At 40.2% G+C, this 6,123-nt stretch overlaps 1 non-coding gene across 1 annotated transcript; it reads left to right on the forward strand.

Moving 5' to 3' along the window:
• Positions 1–236: 236 nt before the first annotated feature.
• Trnas-gga lies at positions 237–320 on the forward strand. Its single transcript is given in 2 exon segments — positions 237–276; positions 286–320. It is a non-coding gene; the product is annotated as a tRNA-Ser (tRNA).
• The last annotated feature ends 5,803 nt before the right edge of the window (positions 321–6,123 follow it).

The raw sequence follows: 6,123 nt of genomic DNA on the forward strand, positions 1-6,123 counted from the left end.
AAAACCCATATACCTATACCTGTACAGTGATCCTTGCAAATACAAAAGTTCCGTCGCAATCACTCGTCAGAACGAGTGCGTTTGCAGTTCCCTTCTCCGTGTTACCACAGATGGCACATACGTGTCTCGATTTGTACTGGAGTAGAAGCACATGTAAAGCGTCCAATTGTGTATTTCTATATCAAAGCAAAAAGTAGAATATCAAAAAAATATTCAACAGACTGGCGTCTCGGCCGGCCTGAGTAGCCGAGCGGTTCTAGGCGCTTCAGTCTGGAACCGCGCGACCGCTGCGGTCGCAGGTTCGAATCCTGCCTCGGGCATGGATGTGTGTCATGTCCTTAGTTTAGTTAGGTTTAAGTAGTTCTAAGTTCTAGGGGACTGATGACCTCAGATGTTAAGTCCCACAGTGCTCAGAGCCATTTGAACCTTTTTTTGAACTGGCGTCTTGAAGTGAAATTGTCATCCCAGCACAGAGCTATCACATCTTGAATACGCTGCTTTTCCTGTGAGGCTTCAACGGAACCGCAAACGAAGTGGCAAAGGCTCTCTCTCACTGAAGTAATAAGTTCTGAAACTTATAGGAAAACCAAATATTTTTTACTAACCACTTCCCCATGGCTACCCTCGTGTACATGCTTGACACATGTACCACACAAATATCTTCCTTCCCCGTCTCTGTGTCCATCAATTCCACCTCGTTTCTCAGTCCACCTCATCCTACCACCTCAGTCCACCTCATCCTACCACCTCTGTTCATCAACTACTTCCCATTCTGTCTCCTTCTTCATCCCCTCCTTCACACTGTCTCCACCCATATCCTCCATCACCTGTCCCTGACCACATTTTCCTGTCTCTTCCATGTGTCCACATTCTCCACCTCATTTCTCCGCCATTTCCTCCTCCACTCCTTCCATTTACACCTTCCCATCACCCCTCTTCCCTTTCCACCTGCCACCTGAATCTACTCCTTCTCCCTCTCTTTGACCATCTCCAGACTCTCCGTCAATCCTCTGCTATCTCTCTATCCACATCATCCTCCCCTCCTCTCCCTATCAATCCCATCATCCGCCTCTCTGTCCACATCACACTCCCTTCACTCCCTACAAACCTCCTCCTGCCCCTTCTCCCTGTCCATTCTACCTATACCCATCTCAATCCTGACCAACACATGTACTTCTGAATGTAAAACACTTGCAAAACAGGTCAATAAAGCAGGTCGCTACTACTTCCACAACACATATGTTATGCAGGGTACCCTATGTGTTGGGGGCTATAAAATAGTTTTTTGTCCTTGACATGTACACTTCTCTGCAATGCAGGTCAATTAAGTAGGCCGATACTACTAAAACACAACACACTTGTCACGCATTGCAGCTTGCAAAGTAGTCAGTAAGGAAGGATAGTACCATTCCCAAACAACTAACCTGTTATGCAGGGACCCCTATATGGCAGGGGCTGGAAAAAAACACTCTTTCACCTGTATATCTTTTGGAAATGTGCCTGTATATCAGCTTCTTTTGGAACTAAGAGACTATAAACAGCACAGTGCTGACACTCACAAGGTCTGCTGTTTCTGTGCCAAATTTGGTTGAAATCGGTTCAGGGATTTGAGATACGACACATACACATGTACATACATACACTCTGCTTTATGTATGTGGCAGAAGATTGTTCAAATTGCTTCAGACAAAATAGAAAACTGGTCGATGATGTGTTGTGGCAATGTGTATACCTAAAAGAATCACAAGTTACTAATCATTTTCATTATTCAAAAACATAATAACTAACATTGTTAACGTTTCACAAATCAAAATATACTTTCCTTAACTCACTTATGCTATACATTTTTCACAGGTTTGAGACATGCATTCAAATCCCTCCAACCTAATAGTTCAGCACCTCTTTACACATCTGTCCAGTTCTAACGACTTCACTAGCCAGTCATTTAGCACAGAGCTGAAGACAGACAAGGTGAGTCACTCTTTCAGTTTACTCAAATGTTTTCTAAAAGCAGATAATAAAGCAATGTTTTGTCTATATGCTGATAGTTTAGTAGTACGAGATCTGCCCTACTATTATAAACCAAATCTAAACATTTTATTAATAACTAATAAGCTTTGACTCACTGATCTGAAGAAAATCACACCATCTTTTACTACACCAGCCAGTCAGATCACAAGACGATTTAGTTGGTGCAGTTTCCCAGAACAGGTGCAACTGTAATACTATCTGATATTCGTACCTCACTACACTTCATAATGTCATGCCACAGTTACTGGATATTTGCTTAAATAACATGTGAAAGGTGCAAATGAAACTCTTCGCTCCAAGATCCAGAAGTATTGCATCAGTTCTAGGCGCTTCAGTCTGGAACCGCGTGATTGCTACGGTCGCAGGTTCGAATCCTGCCTCGGGCATGGATGTGTGTGATTGTCCTTAGGTTAGTTAGGTTTAAGTAGTTCTAAGTTCTAGGGGACTGATGACCTCAGATGTTAAGTTCCATAGTGCTCAGAACCATTTTTTGTTACATCAGTATTCGTAAACAAGAGTGGCATGCTTAAACAATACAGTTGAACTGGCCAAAAATTCACAATCACAGTTGAAGCTGAGCATCACAACTTGAACTTCAAAATAAAAAGGACAATCAATAAATAAACCCATAGCAACTGAAATACAAGGTGAGAAAGTCAAATGGGAACATTTACAAAATTCGGACAAATTGGAGGTTTAAACACAGTTGATTTTTTGGTGAATCTAGTGTACACGAGTGAAAATTAATAGATTACCTTGAAAGTTATCAGTTGTTGAATATGGTATCATTCAGATGGCGTCCTTGGTTCCGCACACATTGCTGGAGTTTGAAAGTGTATCTGCCTGTCACTGCGTAGCATTTTCTACGAAATCTTTCTCATTTATTGGCGAATTCACCCCTTCAGATTATGTCTTGTTCTTGTACAATTTTCCTGGAAAACTTTAGAATTGAGGTAACCCCAAAGGAAGAAGTCTGATGAACGGGGAGGCCACGGAATATCACCATTTCTGCTAACGAGACCAACAAGAAATGCAAATGTAAGCAAATCCACTTATAGGTAGCAGTGTGGTTTTTTGCACGATTCTTCTGTATGAGTGCTTCATCTGGATTGGAAGACGACACGAGAGTCTGTGGGGGGCATTTTACTCTCAACGGAAAATGCATCGAATTCCGACAAAGTTATTTGCCTTTATAGTAAACGCACGTTGTGTACTTGACTAACACTCCGCTGCTACTAAAATTTCCACCTCTCTGCATATCCAAGGTCAAGTCACCCACCCCTATAACTCTCTACCAGGGCAGTCAAACAGTCCTCAGATCTTTCCGTTTGGCTGTCTCACCCCATGCCAACGTGGGAAATGAAAACTTATCTCTGTAACAAACTAAAAAACAAACAAGAAAAACATGTTATACGGAATGTTTTTCGAGTTAGTCTCCACCATCACCTCCTGTAAAGAGTTTACTATTCTTCATTGAACATCCTACATAGTAATTAATTTAATATCATTTAATATAATTCAACTGACAAAGAAAATTGCGTCACAACTAGAGGCTCAGATAGCCTAATGTCTAACTCTGTTGTTCCTAGGAAGTAGGAGACCTAAGAGTTCTGCTTTCGCACGATTTTCTGTTGTCTCTACATATTCATTACAATGACGCTTTCAGCATATCTGAATGGTTTGCACTGATGTGGTTCCATGTCATTGAGTCTTCAATGATTTCATCTATGCCGATCTATTCATTATAGTGCATTAGTGCCTTTTTCAGAAACATTAGTTCCTTATTTCAAGATACTCATTTTAGACCCTTTATCATGTATAAAATTTTGTCCCTAAAGTTTGGAACACACTATTTAAGACAAGGTGTATTGCGAAACGACCATTTTCAAATTACTTACACACTTTTTAATGACGTCTCAAAGTTTCACGAATTTCTCCAAAGCGATAATGGACCATACTACTGAACAAGCATCTCTTCTTCTGCATACAGTAACAGCCTAAGAGGAACAGATGGAAACCGTGAGCCTAAAAGACTTTTTTTTATCACAATCAGCAGGCTCCATTTCTAACTGGCTGTGCAAGAAGGAGCAGCGACTTTATCAGGAAAGTGCAGCCCACACAATTCACCGGCCATCTTATCGGTCCAGCCATTAATCACCGTCGTCCAAGCACAACCCAGCCTCCCTCAAAGGCTAACAGCGCTTCCTACAGGTAATCAATCCCACTAGCCCCTAGCTTCCTCGCAACCACGGTCCCTTTCCTCAGCCAACTAAACATCACAGGTGTGTCGTATCACATCCTCCCCCCCCCCCCCTACTTCCAGTGATTAACTTCACAAATAGTGTGGTATAGGTGTCTACCAGTGTCAGCACGTCCGTCTTTATATCGAATTTTGCCTCTACCCTAAATAAGTCGTGTGAAGTACACGGCTTCTTTAAACAAATTAGCATTGTGAAGAAACTCTGGTAGGTTGTAGTAGTGAAGACCTTTGAATTATTATTACTTTTAGATTTGTTCGTGTGTGCTGCCAGACACATTACTAAGTCGATATCTCGGAAAATGTATTAACACTCAGGAAACAAGTACACTTCATAGCCGGTAATTTTTAATGTTGACAATTTCTGTTAGGCCTCTCTACTAGTACTCGATTCTGTGTAAGAAGGACGTATGCTGCTCTATGTAGCACTAGAAAGCTAAAATGTAATAATTTCCTTGGAAATGAGTAATAGGAACCAATCGCTATAACTTGTTCCCCAGTAGCTAAATGATTTCAGTTTCAAACAAACACAGTATGTTTGGGTACATTATCAGTGTGATCTTATTCTATCATCACTGTATCTGAACTGTAATTGTGTTTTACTTGGTGCCTTGGGATGTGTATTTATCCGATAAACTGGACCTAATGTTGTTGTTTGAAGGTATGAAGTATTTTACTTAATCATTAAGATTTAATATTTTCCCAATTCCGTTTTTGTTACAACTAAAACAACTTATACGTCATTCTTAAATGGCTATATATGGACCTACAAATATCTGAAGATTGCAGAACGTATTTAAGTTTGAATCTCTAGTTCTAAGGTTCACATAATATGAGTTATTACAATTTGTCTTGGGTGAACAACCACTATGAGCAGCTTAATATTTTAAAAAAATGGTTTACTAGTATAACAGTTATAAATGGGACGCCACAATTCGCATCTGTCTGCTTACAATAATGTTCTGTCGATCTAGGTGTCTGTTGCCATTAAACAGTACTAAATCACAAAAAAAGAATAACTGTCCCAGCTTCACGAAAAACTTAAAATAACTATTTAAATAGAAATCAGTTTTTAAAATACCGCGTTTCTAGAACGAACTAGAAAGAATAAGGTCGTCTCTCCTAGCCCTGTACAAACCCCTAAAACCATACAGACAGTAATGAAAATTTGTGATTTTTAGCTTTTAATTGCTATGAAAATAGTTCTAGCATTTAAAACCAAAAAAGTGAGGCACAGGCAGTGTATAATTGTTACATGAATACTTCACTTACTTACCATTATGTATTGCGGACGTTCCACGTTTTGCGTTCCAAATCTTGCGATTGCTCTTATTTCCATCGTTACTAAAATGGTTCAAATGGCTCTGAGCACTACGGGACTTAACTTCTGAGGTCATCAGTCCCCCAGAATTTAGAACTACCTAAACCTAACTAAGCACATCACACACATCCATGCCCGAGGTAGGATTCGAACCTGCGACCGTAGCAAGTCACGCGGCTCCAGAGTGTAGCGCCTAGAACCACTCGGCCACTCCGGCCGGCCGTTATTAAAATTTCGGTATTTGTATAGACATGTGAGAAATTCTTATATGCTTCTTAGTCCATTTTAAAAATAGATTATTTAAATCACTATTTTCCGCTTTTTAGTCCTGTGTGTGCGAAATTTATCAGTCGACGTTTAACATTTTGATTAGATTACAAAAGAGACAACTACTAAGTGATAAATTTCCAGTTTATCTTCACCTGAGGCAAACAATACATCGCCTTCTCCTACGTACATCTCGGAAAAGGACGGTGAAGGTAAAAATTGGTTGGAGCTGATATACGTAGACTTA

Source organism: Schistocerca americana, chromosome 2 (genome assembly GCF_021461395.2).
Source record: "Schistocerca americana isolate TAMUIC-IGC-003095 chromosome 2, iqSchAmer2.1, whole genome shotgun sequence".
NCBI classification, from domain to species: Eukaryota; Metazoa; Arthropoda; class Insecta; order Orthoptera; family Acrididae; genus Schistocerca; species Schistocerca americana.